Raw genomic sequence first — 15,991 nt, forward strand, 5'->3', positions numbered from 1 at the left:
TCTTGCATGTGGGCTTCCTCTTCTGTAACTCACACCCGGGGAACATGGGTGAATCTGAAAACAAAACTTGATAGGACCATTTACTTGATCTTTGCATTCAAGCTACTCTGGGACCAGATGTTTTCTGACTTCTCTGAACTAACACATTTCATCAAACTGACTTGATGTGTGGCTTTCCCCAGCCGTTAGCAGACCATCTCCTGGGACTGCCTAAAAGCAGATTACCCTCATGCTCCTTTTGCATCCAGATGAAATCTAGTTCAAGAAAACAGCAGGGCAGCTCGCTTTAAAAGGGAAAAGCAAAGAGATTTTACCAGAGAGCAACCAGCTCTATAAGGAGCAGAGGAGAAAAGGAGGGATTTGGCCACTGCTTTGACGGACTCTAAGTGACTCCTCAGGACTAAGAGGCCAGTCAGCCACCTGCTGCACACAGTGTCCAGTTGCTCTGGCAACTCCCCCCATGATCCTTCTGGATGCCTCTCTCCTTTCTCAACCTCTTAGAGGCTGAAAATCCTTTCTCTTTCTCCCTGCTCCCACTCTTCCAGGGCACTGCCTACTGGTAGACTCACAGCTATTACAACAGCCTCTTCTGGACTGTAAGTTCCTTGAGAACAGAGATTGGGAATCCCCAGATAACTACTAACTAAATATAAGTTAATATAGACATGTATAATTTTTTTAAAAATGTATCTACATATTAATATGTATAATTGCCTAGTGCCTGGAACACAGTAAGGACTTGATCACTATTTGGTAAAACAAAAAATGGAGGGATAAGTGAAACATGCACTCAGTTTCTGAGCTCCTTGCTATTCTCCCATTCTATGTGCTTTTGTTTTTCCTTATTATTGAAAAGAATAATATTATTCCATTTATTTGAAAGGAAAAAATCCTAAAGTCTCATCAGCTCAGGCTGGCATAACAAAATACCTGAGACTGGGGGCTTCAACATGGACAATGATTTTCTCACCATTTTGGAAGCTGGCAGTCCACAATCACTGTGCCAGCATGGTTGGGTTGTGGTGAAGTTCCTCTTCCGGGTTTAGAGAGGGCCACCTTGCTACGTGCTCACAGGCCGTTCCCTGTCTGCCTTCGGTGGGAAACAGAGCTGGTTTGAATCTCTTCTTAGAAGGTGCACTAATCCCATGATGGGGGGGCTCCACCCTCATGACTCTTCAAACCTAATTGCCTCCCAAAGACTCCATCTCTAAATACCATCATGTTGGCAGTTAGGACTTCAATATATGAATTTTCCAGAGGGGAGCGATGTACCACACACATAGATACTCTGTTTTTAACGTCCCAGCTAGCCTCCGCCATATGTAGTAGTAGTAGCCTCTAGCCTCATTGCCACTTCCCTTCTTTTGCTCCCCCATTGCTCATCTCTTGCATTTGAGGAGTGCAAATAGAATACGTGGGGAGGGGCTGGCGCACCTCCCTCCCCTGCATGCTCTGTGCAGCAATTACCTTCTTGAGAGTATCTCTCCACTAGCAGATTAGAAGTTCAAAAAAACTCCGCTCATTGCTGACCTGAATAGAATTGTGGCAGCTGATAAGGCAAGGCATCTATGGGGTCTGCAGCTGGAGGCTGGTAAGGGAAGGGCTGGGAGCTGGTTCTGGTTCCCAGCATCCCTGGGCACACAATCTGGTGGATTATTGACAATGCTGAGTGATGTGGTTGGCATTTATTAGTTTTCAATAGCTGCTATAAAATGAACTTCACGCCATCTGCAAAATTAGGATTCAGAAGCGGCCCTGGATATTAAAATATCTATGGCTGCCCCTGCTATTATATAAAATTTTACATTTTATCAGCTCCCCATGAGACTAGGAGTATAAATTAAGATACATATTTAGAAGGCAGTAAATAAACTTAGGAAAGCAGCAGTACAATTAATGAATGGACAGAAAATTGCATATGGGAGGAGAAATAGTTTTTCTACATAGAGAGAAGCTAAAAAGGATTTAAACTTTCTCCTGTCACTATCATTAACACAGTAATAGCAAAAATAATATACTAAAATTCATAAGAAAGTTTTTTAGTAAAATGGACAAACAACTCTGTAACAGATCCAGCAAGTGATAGACTTCTCCCATCCAGTTGGTCTATAGAACTTGTCTCAGAAGGATCCTATAGTATTCTCTCCAAAAGAGCAAATGTTTTAATCAAAAGAATTCTATAGCAGCTGCTCCAAACCCTTATTCTAATGCCACCCAATTTTTTTTTTAGCATAATTACTCTACGTGTCACTTTCTCTTTGCCCTACATTCCTACTGAAGACCCAATCACAGCGTGATTCAAGGATGCAGTAGTAAATCAGGGCAATCACTATCTCTACAAAGTGGCAGGCAGGTATGACTCAGAGACTGATCCTAGACAATCACCCATTGAATGAGTGGTACTCACTCTGGTAGTGGCCCTCAGGCAAGACTGCTGGTAAAGGGACAAGCCCCTGGCTCTGGTAAGATTTCCAGGAAACTATAGTTCTTGCATTTGTCTGGAAAGTTCCCTCCCACATCCCTCCTTCTTCATGCCCTTAGAAATAATACACAGAAAAAATGTCTCTCATCTTTTCTAGCAAGGAAATGCTGTGTCAACCCATATTTATTTATGAAGTCTGTGATCAGGTCTGTGCCTCAGAGCGAGTGGGTGTCAGAGTATGCTTCTGACAGTAATCAGTCTTCCCTCTGCCCCACCAGGCTGGCCCTCACAACCAAGTCGGAGTCAGACATGCATGGGGAGAGGAAGCGGTGGGTTACAAAGACGAATATTTTCATGTCGTGGCTGCCCAGGATGAGGCTACCACTCATGCCCTCACTCCCACTCCCAAACTGCTCTTGACTTCCACTGCACTTCTACATCAATCAAGTCTGGCCTGGGGACGCAGGGCTCTCTGGATGAGTCTTTGAAATGCTGCTTGTACTAATGGTGGTCAGAGCCTTAGGAGGCCATTCCCTGAAGTATCACTGAACTGAAACATAATCCAAAAGATAGAAAAGGCTTTGGCCTACTGCTTTATATTAGAACAAAAATAATCATGGTAATAGCTTGCCTTCTCCTTGATACCTTTCATTCAGTAATATCAAGCAATTTGTACGCAAGTAATTAAGAAAACACTCCTTTGTGGTAAGTTGCCAATTTAGCTCCCATTTTAAGGAGAGACAGAAAGAAGCTTAATGATTTGCCCCAGGGGAGACCCAGAGTAGGTAGCAACAGCATTGGGTATGCAGTGATTTGTGGCATAAGATCTCTCCCTATTTGTCTCTAATCCCCAATATTGGGCTCACAAAATTGCTTCGGAGCAGAGTTGGCCTTCAGTCTCTTGGGTGGTGTTGCTGTGTTCTATTCAAGAGCCGCCTGGTTCTGCTACGGAGGCAGCTGCATTTCATAGCTGTTGGTGAATATTTTCGTACTCTCCTTTCATCACATGATGTATATCATTCCCCTCGCTGGCATTTCCAATCACTGAGAGCAGCAGAACCACGGAATGAATTGGAGCACTGTAATTTCTCCCCCTCATTGATTTGGGGGAAGGGAGGGAGGGGGCGAGGAGGGGCACCAGGAAGGTGGAATGGTCTTTCAAATTTCCCAACCGCAGCACCATCCTATGTTACTTGTACCACTGTACCACGGAACTGCTTATACAAGCTTTCTCTCTTGTATTTGCCTGTCTTCCGCCAGTCTCCTTAGCTGGCCCACACTGCTTCTTCCCTTGAAAAACTGGAGTCTTCAGAGACCCAGTGGATGGTTGGGGGCAGGCGGGGGGAGAGGGGTGCCAGGATCCTTAGTAACCAGAGTGCAGGGCACCAGCCTCGGCCTGCCTGTGCTCTTGCTTCCTCCTGCTCATGAGCTCTGCTGTTGGTCAGAAAGTAGTTTTGAATGGAGAGTAGGAAATGCCATTTGGTATTAGAGAAGGCATCGTTTGATGGTAGTGGTCATTATTCGTAATTAGCCTTTTCATGTTGAAATGCTGGGTATGGAGGCTGCTGTTGCTGCTGCAAGATACGTCATTAAATTTCTATCTCGTTCATGTGAAATTTAAGCTGACAAAGGGGAAAAGATGAATTGCTTTTAAACGCATTTTTCACTCTGAGGCCGACCACGAACTTGGAGGATTTGGAGTGGAGGTGTAAAAATTCTTGGTGAAATAGACAGAACTTGGAGGTAGAAGATAGAATTTATAACTGCTATTAAAATGGTTGCTGGGGTTCTTGAAGGTAACTGTGAGCTGTGTTCAATAATTATAGCAGTAATTAGCACAGGTAGGCACACATGAAAGTGTAACATGCAAGCAGATAAATATACTGGCAACTGTATCAATAAAACACTTGCAAACATAAATTACTATATAAATGCTGATTAATTACAGAAGCAGGCATACTGGATGGGATGGTTATTCATATTACTGCAAAGAGAAACAGGCAAGCAGGCAGTGCAGTCTTTTGAGAACCTGGCTCCCTCCTGCCTCCTTTCTTCAGCCTCCTGCAGTGGGTAGCTACCATCAGGAAGGTGAGGCCTCTGCTCCTCCACTGTCCACCCTGACAGCCACTAGCCACATGTGGCTGATGAGCACTTCAGATGTTGCTAGTCCCAGATGAGATGTGCTGCACATATAAGACAGACACCAGATTTAGAAGGCTGAGTGTGGGGAGGGGAAAAAAAAGAGACAAAGACAATGTAAAGTGTCCCCTTAATAATTTTTATATTGATTACAAGTGGGAGTAATATTTTGGATAGCTGGAATTAAGTTTTATTTTACCTGTTGTTTTTACTTGTTTAACATGGCCACTAAAAAATTAAAAAATTATATTTGTGGCTCAAGCTTGAGGCTTGAAGTATGGTTTGTGTTTATTTTTAATCCAGGCCATTTTATTTAATAGAATTTTATAAAACTCAATGCCTCAGCCATACCCAGAGGAACCTCAGTTGCAGTTGCAGGCAGAGAGGAAGGTCAGACACAGAGAAGTGCCACCTGGAAGGGCAGTGGAGCAAGCGAGCGCTTATAGGACTGCCATCAATCCAGGGCACACACCTCCCCTTTTCCACTGTTGTGTGCCCTGGATTGATGGCAGTGTGCTCAGGACATGCTGAGCACCTGAATAGCTGCCTCCTGGTGACAGCCCCAAATGGGAGCCAGCCCACCTTGGTGCATCCCCTGCAGCCAGGCTTGGGGTCCCTCACCAGGTGCCCCAGGGACCAGCAACACCTACATTGGGCTGGGAGCCCCTGATGCCACCTTGGTTCATGTCAGGCTGGGGCAGAGCTCCTGGGGACCCCGGGCACCCCATTTCCTCTTGAGACTAGCTCTGCTGAAGGACACACTCTTAAAGTGATCAGACCCCAAACATGCTCCAGTGGGCACAGGACAGGTTTGCTTAGGGCATCCTAGGAAACTGACTTGGAATTTGAGAAACATCCCCACAAAATAGTTCAGGTTGCCAGTACCAAACCAGTAAGAAAATGTAAACTTCCTCCTACAAAATACAAAGTACACCTGTTTTAGCAAATGTCACTATTAAACTAGGTCATTTTTAGGTTACATGAAACAGAAATCATGTTTTTCCTTGGAATTGTGATATATTGCCCATTTCAGGGTAAGGGAGTTGAAGCACATTTTTATTGGATTCTGCTGCTCAGGGCTATTGAACCTGTTTGCAAGGCAAAGCAAGGCAGAGAGAGAGAGAGAGAGAGAGAGAGAGAGAGAGAGAGAGAGAGGAGAGCACCACCAGGGCTCCCTAGGCCACATCCTGCTGCTCTGACTCACCTGCCTGTGAAACAAGGGAGATAAGCTGAGGCTATTTCTCAATGTTGGGAAGGATGGTGGTGAACCAAGGAGGCAGGCAACCCTCAGCCACCCCAGGATGACCACCTTTGTGGGCACCAGACACTTAGTAATAGAAAGAGGTTTGATATTTAGGCTGCTTATCTGTAAAAGGCAGAGGAAGCAAACCATGTGATTATCCTTCAGCATTTTGGTAGGCACCTATCTTACTGCCAGCTAATTATTTGTGAGGAAAGGGGGCAGGAGCAGGCCTGAGCGGGGCTGACCTTGCAGTGGAAAAAGGAAGTGCTTGTTAGGGTGACTTCTGTGATACTGGCCTCAGAATTCACCACATGCTTGGCTTGCAGGGCACCTACTGGTCTTGAATTTGTCTTGAAGAGGACTTGTAAGAATTCATTCATAAACTGTACTACCTGGTACAGAGTTTAATTGTTGATGAATATTGATAGTTGTGAATTCTAGGTTATGGTGCTATAGTCTGGGCTGGGTTACTGAAAGCACTTGAATTCTTGCTTGCATAAGCTTATGAACTTCAGAAGGCTGTAACTCTATGCACAATTAAATTAATTAGTGCAACACCCTACAATTGTGTGCAAATCTGATATTTGAAGATTAATGCATTTGACACATATAACAGAATTATAAACCCTTAAATGTCACTTAAACTCAGAAACCATGAATATGCAGACTACATGGAACTGGAGGCCTCTCCTTCTGACATGACAGCCCCATGGGTCACCAAGTAGAGGAGACTATTTTTAAATGTCCCACCTTTCTTAGAGATGTTTATCTTTCAAAGCACTTAGTGCTCACCTGCTCCAATCTCACCCTGACCCAGATTGAGCAATGAAGGATGTAAGACCCAGAGAGAAAATGGTTTGTCCGAGATAACATAACCACTGGTGACGACCGCAGGACTCAAATACCCCCAGCCAGGCCCTCTCCTCACAGGGTGGTCTCAGGGCCTCAAGACCTAGGGGAGGCTCACATACTCTAGGACTGGACACGGAAATGTCACAAGTCAGGTCAGCAAACAAGTCTGTGCCCCTCCCTTGTCAAACACACCTTCCTAGTGGCCCAGCAGTTTAGGCTCCAGGATGTGATTGTTAGGCTTCTCTGGATACCCAGAACGGGACCCAGAAAGGAGATGCAAGCTCTGGAAGGGCATGTGCCATTGGCCCTGTGGATTGCTTTTCCCTGCAGAGTGGGAGCCCAGAAGAGTGCCAGAGCTGGATGCTCTGAAGCACAGGCCAGCAGGACTCCATTACCAGCATTTAGTTCCTCCAGCCTGACTCTCAGTCCTGCATGTTATTTCTCTGCCACGACACTTCTTTATGCACGATTTAATGGACATATAACCCCGTTTTACCATGATAATAATTAATTCCTGACGGGGGAAGTTCTTGGGTCTTAGGAAATAACAACAACAAAAAGCTGAAGTGCTAATTTCCTTGGAACATTCAGATTTCATTGTTTGTCCTTCTGTCATCCTGCAGGCACCTTGGCACACACACACATGCACATGTGCATGCCCAACCCCACCCCCGCATCCCTACAAGTAAAGTCAGGGATCCTCCTTCAGGCACAGTAATCAAAGTCTTTCCCAACATTTGTTTGTTTATTTGTATTGAATCACTAGAACTATACTGATGTGCATGTTGTTTTCCTAAATTTACATAGTGTGTTGAAGGGGCCCTCTCTCTTGAGCATCCCACACTGCTCTGGAAGTGTGGCTAGCTTTCCCTGTGTTGTAAAGGAACACAAAGCAACGCTTTATTTCTGCAAATATTTGTCACAATGAAGCTTTTAAATGCTACAGAACATAGAAGGATTTTGTTTTAATTAAAGTACCATTGTAAGGAATTTTTGTAAAGCCATCTCTTTGTGACTATGGTCATGGAGCATCTTGGAAGCAGGAGAGTGAGTGAACAAGGAAGGTAGGTTCAGAATGTCCTGCTCTGATGGGCAGCCCGGGTGGCTCAGCGATTTATTGCCACCTTTAGCCCAGGATGTGATCCTAGAGACCTAGGATCAAGTCCACGTTGGGTCCCCAGCATGGAGCCTGCTTCTCCTTCTACCTGTGTCTCTGCCCCCCACCCCGTGTGTGTGTGTGTGTGTGTGTGTGTGTGTGTGTCGTGAATAAATTTTTTTTAAAAAATCTTAAAAAAAAAAAAAAGCAAAAGAATGTCCTACTCTGAGAGGGATTGTTTTTTTTTTTTTTTTTTTTTTTGAGAGGGATATTTTTAAATGATCCATCGAGGACAGTGACTAGAAATCCTCTCAAGATTTCTGTCCTTTTAGCTTCTGAAATCCTGCTGGCCCAGTCATGTGCACAACACAAGCCCCTGGGTGGTGATGTCACATCGCTAGGGGCCCCAGCCCGGCAGGCGTGGCTCAGTGCTTGAAGGTCCCTTAGTAAGGTTTGGACAACTGTGTGAACTGTGTATGTGTCTGTTCAGGCTCCAGTTTGGGAATAATGACTATACTGTGTACTTATGGCCACCTGATCTTAATCATTCAAAAGATTTAAGAGAAAGGTTATCAGCCCCGTACATGAATATGATATTAAGACTCTTGCTGAAAATTAAATCATACGTGCACAGCCCTCACCACCTCCTACATAATGGCCTGCCCTGTGTGCAGTCCCTGCCTCCCTGTCTCCAACCTAATAAGCCATCCATTTACCTTTGCCATGTTCCTTTTGCCCTTTGACAATGAACCATTCACAGAAGTAAAAGGCATGAGAAAGGGGGTGGAGGAGGGGTCCCAATACCTCCCTGGTTCCCCAGCCTCTATGCCAGGGAATGGCCAAAACAGGAAATGGAGCAAATGAAAGTTTACCCAAGGAAAGGGAGAAAGAATTGAGAAGAGAAAAACACAAAATGAACTTCCTCCTGGCCATTGCTCTGGGAGCTGGTGTGGCCTGAGGGTCACAAATCTTGAAGTTCTTTCCTCTGGAGTGGTCTGTAGACCAACATTTGGGACTTGGCCAAAGGGGAGGATCGGGAAGGGTGCAGGAGGGTGGGACAGGACTCCTGGCTTGCCCCAAGAACGATTTGGTTCTGCCCAATTTGCTTAGCCTTTCAGCCTGGCTTTCTGGAACTCTAAAACTAGGATAGTAATACCATAACATTCCTGCTTTATTCAGAATAATTGAGAGGATGAAATCATTTCATGAATTATTTTTGAAAGAAACATATGAAACCTCTGTTGGGCATTTGAGGCTCATTTTACTTTGCCTCTCAGAAAGTGATTGGAAAAGGAACTGAAACTGTAGGGTATCCTTTCTTTCTCTCTTTAAATCAATCCATAAACATTTCTGGATATTCTGTGGTGTATTCAACCTGCCCCATGTAAACTGCAGTCTGCGAAGGCACGGAATGCCCTGCCTCCAGCCCCCACTCCTTCCAGGCCCTACCCCCCCCTCAGGGGCCTGCGGCTAAGGTCCCAGCAGGATTCGGGGCTGAGGCCTTTGTGAACTTAAGAATGGATCATCAATTTTCAAGGCATTCTCTTAAATGTTCAATCTTCATGAATACAAGTGTATCTGTGCAGAGCAATATACCCCCAAATACCATATTCACAGACGAAGGCAGTGGTGCAGCTGCTCCTGTCAAGTCTTGGACCGACTCCTTCCATGTGACCAGCTCCAGTGGACACTTCTCCATTCTCAGTCTGTTGGGACTGTTCAACTAATTTGACCACTTCCTTTTACCTGGAACACTTCCTTCTCGGCTTTTGTCACACTGCTGCCTCTTGGTTTACCTCAGTGGCTCTTTTCCTTCTCCTGCTGTTTCCACTTCCTATTCCACCTGTTGATATTCCTCAGAGCTCCACCTCCTTCCCTCTTTCTTTCTTTATCTTGCTTGCTTTTTCTCTCTGTCCTCTTACTCAACATGCTCTCATCATTTCCAGACTTGAATTCCATGGATATAATAGTACCAAGTATATAACTGCATCTTATACCTCTCAGAAACCATGTTTTTATATGCAACTACTCTTCTGATGTTCCTCACGGGAAGAAACATCTCAGTTGTAATAGTTTTAACATTTTCAAATCAGAAGTCTTCATTTCTGGGTCCCCCAGTGACTTTGCACCTCACTGTCTCCTCACCCAGCCTGTGGAGACAAAACTGTGAGGTCAGTCTTGATTCTCCACTTCCCTACACTCTCACCACCCAACCTACAAATTCTATAGAATGAACTTCAAGAAATGTGTCCTGAATCTGTCCATCTCCACTGGCCTCTCTACTTGTACTTTTATCCTACCCCCCAACTCAATTCCTCTTCCGCACAGCAGGGGAGTAAATTATAAAGTAAATCAGATCAACAGGAGGCATAAATTGTATCCTGCCTTTTCTCCACTCAACACTCGTTAGTGGCATTGTTTCCCCTGGAACAAAAAATTTCATTCTGCACTACACACTATTGGGTTCTGTCCATCTGTCCCCCCTCAGCTATGCCAGGTTCTACCCTTGCTCAGTGATTTCCAGCCACACTGACCTTCTCTGAGTCTCAAAGACCCCCCAACTCTACTCTGATTCAGGGTCTTCGAATGCAGTTTTCCCTGCATACCGTAGCGCTGGTCTCTTTTACTGTTGTGCATTTCACTTTAAATGCCATATCCTCAAGAGGCTTCTCCAGCAAACCTCTCTAAAGACAGTTTACCTCACAATGCTTCCATTTCTTTCTACCTTAACTCTTTATTTGTTCCTTTATTAAACTTGTCCTCATAGTAATTTTTTTTTCTATTGGAAAAGTTTCTGATGGAACTTTGGTTTCACCTGTGTCCTTCAGCAAATTGTGAGCTCAACAAAGGCAAGAATGGATCCTGTCTAACTTGTTCCCACTGTATTCTCGCTGCTTAGCACAATGCAAATGAATAAATGAAGAATTTGAATCTCAGTAATACTGGTAAGAGTTTTGTAGTCCTTTTCCTCAAATTGGAGTTGCAGTGTGATTTTAAGACTTTGGACAGGGCCATCTTGGTGTCACAGTGGTTGAGCATCTGTGTTCAGCTCAGGTCATGATCCGAGGGTCCCGGAATTGAGTCCCACATCAGGCTTCCTGCAAGGAGCCTGCTTCTCCCTCTGTCTATGTCTCTGCCTCTTTCTCTGTGTCTCTCGTGAATAAGTAAAATCTTAAAAAAAAAAAAAAAAAAAAAAAGACTTTGGACAGACTTGAGACCTCTATCCCTGTAGGAACCTCTCAGTGGCCATCTTGGGTAGCTTCAAGTCTCTCATCGGCCACATTCATATAGAATTTGGTATCACAGAAAATGTCTGAAGTTAAAATCATGTATGCCTGATTTGACTTCTTCATGAAAACACTGCTCCCAAATAACTCTTTATGGAGACAACCATCAACCCAGCATTTAATTAATTTAAATAGGGCAACTATATAATTTATTGTCTAAACCGAGGTGCTTCTGAGAATAAAAAGGTATGCTTGAAATAATAACTCAAGGACAAGAAGCATAAATTAGGACTGTCCCAAGCAAATCAGGAGAAGATGCCCTAACATTAAAAGACATCACTGGGGTGCCTGGATGGCTCAGTCAGTTAAGCATGTGCCTTTGGCTCAGGTCATTATATCAGGGTCCTGGGATCCAGTCCTATGGCAGGCTGCCTGCTCAGTGGGGAGTCTGCTTCTCCCTCTCCCTCTACCCCCTCCACCCCCCACGGACTTGCACTCTCTTTCTCTCAAATAAATAAAATCTTAAAAAAAAAAAAAGAAAAGGCATCGTCCTTTACTGTGTGGCTCACATCTTCCTTAAGGCTTGCAATTAACCAAGTTAACCTACCGGTTAATCATAATATTATATTTCAATGATATGTACTAATAGCTTACCCCACAAAAATTTTTACTATTTTCTCTGTGATTGTGATCTATTTTGTATTACAACAAAATTAGTATGTAAGATAACATAGTTACAAATAGGTGGGAATCCAGAGGATTGATTTCTTTTTCTTTCTTTTCTTTCAATTTTATTTATTTATTCATGAGAGACACACAGAGAGAGGCAGAGACATAGGCAGAGAGAGAAGTAAGTTCCCTGCGGGGAGCCTGATGTGACACTCAATCCCAGGACACTGGGATCATGACCTGAGCTGAAGGCCGATGCTCAACCACTGAGCCACCCAGGTGCCCCCCCGGAGGGTTTCTTCTGGGAGAATTTGATAGGCATCTCTGAGAAGATACTCAAAGGGGAATCACAGTCTCTTGATAGATGACTTTTTGATAAATCGATAATAAAAATAATAGTTAATGTGTATTGAGCCCTTATATACCTTATCAAATGTAAAACGCACTTTACATTTCTAACTGAAGGGATCCTCAGAAGAGCACCAGGGAATACTTAGTATTAATCTCCTTGTATTACACGTAAGGAAACAGGTTCACAAGTCTAAACACATTGCCCAAGATCACAAACTAGTGAGCAGCAAAGCCAGGCTAACCCCCAGATGGGCCCTTCCCAAAGCCTGTATTCTTGTTTGCCTCATTTGTTTACCTAACTTCCCTTTCTTCTTACCATTTAGGTGGACATCAGACTCTACTCTTGTTCCCCCTTGGGATGCTCTCCTTCCATTCTGCAAGGTGCTCCTTTCGGTGCTGTGATGGAACAGTTACAGGGATATTTCTGGCATAATGCTCAAGGGTTGCTGCAGGATGAGGGCCTCTTGTCTTGTGGCCCCCTGCCTGGAGGAGGTGAGTCAATATTACATTTGAAAAAGATCTTGGAGGGCAGCCCCGGTGGTGCAGTGGTTTAGCGCCGCCTGCAGCTTGGGGTGTGATCCTGGAGATCTGTGATTGAGTTCCACGTCAGGCTTCCAGCAAGGAGCCTGCTTCTCCCTCTGCCTGTGTCTCTGCCTCTCTCTAAATAAACAAACAAACAAACAAATAAATAAATAAATCTTTAAAAAAAAAAAGAAAAGATCTTGGATATTTTGGACCACAGTCCATTCCCCTCGTTTTATACATGAGATAACCAAGGGAGTGAATTGACTTGCTCAAGGTCACACAGCCTTGCTGTCAAAAGCCAAAACCAGTACCCAGGTCTCCTGCTTCCCATGATGCTGTGGTGTAGACATAACATTTGGGATACAGTCTCTTCAGAAAAAAAGGTTTCCATGTAAATATTTTATAGGCTATGTAAGTACTACATATTCAGGAAAACGATGTAAATGTTTTATAGGCTACGGCACAACTGTGAAGTTTAGAATTAAGCCTGTGGTTCTGAGCAGTGCCACCTGTATGTGGTGTGATAGAGTGCATTCCTGTCTGTGGATGTCTGTCCTGGAGTTGTGTCTGCATTTTCCTGAGCGGCAGAATTTCGACTGCAGAGCCAGTGGCCTCCCCACCCTTCATGTTCCCACTGTGCCCTGGCAGAGGAGTGCAGCCTACCAAAGAAAGGGCTGAGGAAAGAGATCACACATCCTTAACAGAGTTTTGCAGCTGTCTCTAGGGAATGCAATTTCTGGCTGCCCTAAAAGACCCAAGCTAGAAAAAATTCAGAGATAGCCAGGCATCCCAGGCCCCTCTGGGGTGCTGCGTCCATGCTGCTGACCAGTCAGAAGCTGTTCCCTCTGCTCAGTGTGAAGGTGGGGTAACCACCTGCAACATTAGATGTTGGGACCCTGTGCTTCACCATCTGGCTTAGAAGTGCTTAGAATGTTTTTATTCTGGAAGAAATTCCTTTTTCTCCTTTTCCTCCAATCTTTCTCCCTCATTCTGACTGCTCTGGCCATTCCTCGTTGGTTATAACATTGGATGGCAGTGGCCAGCAGGCACAGAGAAGTCAACTTTCAATAAAGAACATAGTACTTCATTGCCATTAATAATTCTGGGCTAATTCCACCCTATTGAAGTAAAGTGTCTATCCAGAAGCAAGGACAAAAACCTCTAATAACCAACAGCCACAGTGGCCCTCACCAGGTACTTAACACACATCCCTCCTTAGCCCTTGGTATGAGCTCCTCATCTTTCAGCAGTGGAAAAGATGCTGCTTGGACCTGGGGCCCTGCCCAGCTCGTGGCTCACACCTCCTACTCTTCTGGAGCCTCTGACTGCTCCATTAAGAAGGACCTGCCCATCTCAGGCTGTGAAACAGACTGCTTCCTCTGGGCAGATGTGGGGACTCTAGATCTCTCTCTCTCTCTCTCTCACACACACACACACACACACACACACACACACACACAGCTTGGTAGCACATGAGCCCATCTCACTGTTAATCCCTAGGCTTTCATCCCAAGCTCTGTTTGCAGCTTGGCTCCTGCCCTGTTCCTAAGACCAAGGTTCTCCTCCTACCCCCACTCAGGAAACCAGGCCCTGTCTTAATCCTGATGGTCTCATGGATTTTTCTTGATAATCAATCACCAGGAACAGACTTGGGAATTTTTAGAGAAATTTTAGAATTTTAAAACACCGTAAATATTAAATAATCTCCTTTCGGTGGTAGGATTCTCCAGAGAAACAGAACCAATAGGAGATAAATAGAATTTATTACAGGAATTGGCTCATATGTTTATGGAGGCCAAAAAGTCTGGCAATCTGCTATTGGCAAGCTGGAGACCCAGGAAAGCTGGCGGTGTCCTACAGTCCAAGTCTGAAGGCCTATGAATTAGGAGTGCCAGCATCTTTAAAAAAGCAGATTCATCCTTCCTCTGCCTTTTTGTTCTCTTCAGGCCTTTAGTAGATTGAATGCCCACCTACATTGATGAGGGTGATCTTTACTCAGCCTACAGATTCAAATGTGAATCTCTTCCAGAAACACCCTCACAGACACACTCAGCAATAATATTTTATAGCTATATGGGCATCCCTTAGCCCAGTCAAATTGACACATAAAATAAATCATCACAACTTGCCTCCTCTTAATTCCCACCCAATGTAAAATTAAAAATTAAAAAAAAAACCCTGCATCATAAAGTTTTGGAAAGGATAGGAAATTCACACATATACCAAAGTTAAAATATATTCTACCTATATTTTCTGTTCTTCTTGATCTGTGTATATTTGACCCTCAGCATGAAATGTAAGGAACTAACTTATTAGGTTCTACTTACAGGTCCTGTTAATGAGCATACTGTGTGGGTTACAGTTATATTAGCACTCCACTCCTGACCTTGTAATAATTCTGAAATAAACTATAATGGAATCACATCTTTTATATATCAGTATGACTTAAATGTGTGTTAACACTGGCATACTACATACACTTATTCCAGAGTTACTCATGAGCACTCAGAATTGAAAGGCACATGTTCGAGCATTATCTTTCTGGACACAAACACACAAGGGATGTTTCCTTCAATGTGGAGGTGACTGAAATTGCCACAGGTCCATGTGGCATCACCTTTCAAAGGCAATCACTTCTTTCCCTTCCTGGGGTGAATACTACTTTTCCTGGCCTCTAGAGTGTAGTCAACTCTTGGTTCTTATTTCAACATGACCTAGTATATAGATGAACCATGAGGAGAAAGTTATAGTTAGTAGATGAATGGGGAAAAATTTTAACTTCATAAAAATTAACAAAAAAATCTATATCTTAGAGGAAAACTGTTCAAAAGTATATACCAAAGATTCAGGGCCAGTGTTAACCCAGCTAATTGTAAAACTCCCTTGTGCTGAAACCACACCCCTCACACCCCCTACCCCCCCACCCCTGTTTTCATCTGTACACACAGGAAGGGAAGGAGCCAAGACACAACCAGTTGCTAGGGAGTTGTGGTCAGTTGTACATTCACATTGGTGTACTTTCCCTTTCTATTAAGGTATGGGCCAACCAAGGGGTCCTTAATTTTTCCTCCTTCTCAGATTTTATGTTCTTTTAATCTGAGAGTAAAGAGAAAGATGAGGGGTGTGCTCTGCACAGCAAAACTTGAATTTTTTTTTTTTCGAAACCCCAGGACCTGGAGCTTTTAAATTAGTGCTGGAACATGGAGGGGCCAAGGTTGCAAGGAATGATTGGGCAGAATAAAACAGTGAAGGAGCTGACACTAAGAAGGTGGGTAATTTAGCTTCAGAGCTACGTGGCTCAACTGTGATGCATGGGACCTGGTGTGAGAGACACTGCACAGCGACACGTTGTGCAGTCGGCTGGCGGTAGAACCCTGAATGATTGCCGTGGTGGCAAGTAGAGGCTGCTAGCAAAAACAAGATCAAGCTGGTGCTGCACTTTATCACCTCAGCCATCTGTTGGATGG

The 15,991-nt window shown here is 44.2% G+C and overlaps 1 long non-coding RNA gene across 50 annotated transcripts in view; it reads left to right on the forward strand.

The window, feature by feature from the left end:
- The window catches only part of LOC144314152 (uncharacterized), a 240,698-nt gene that overhangs the window by 37,002 nt on the left and 187,705 nt on the right, over positions 1 to 15,991 (forward strand). For 38 of the 50 annotated variants that reach the window (XR_013379926.1, XR_013379910.1, XR_013379916.1 and 35 more), the window contains 2 exons: positions 12,323 to 12,491; positions 15,695 to 15,792. The exons of 4 other annotated variants lie outside the window; for them this stretch is intronic. This is a non-coding gene — a long non-coding RNA (uncharacterized LOC144314152). The remainder of the gene's footprint in view (positions 1 to 12,322; positions 12,492 to 15,694; positions 15,793 to 15,991) is intronic. 8 more of the 50 variants (XR_013379880.1, XR_013379881.1, XR_013379882.1 and 5 more) reach the window with 1 other exon arrangement.

The sequence above is a fragment of the Canis aureus genome, chromosome 5 (assembly GCF_053574225.1).
Source record: "Canis aureus isolate CA01 chromosome 5, VMU_Caureus_v.1.0, whole genome shotgun sequence".
NCBI lineage: Eukaryota > Metazoa > Chordata > Mammalia > Carnivora > Canidae > Canis > Canis aureus.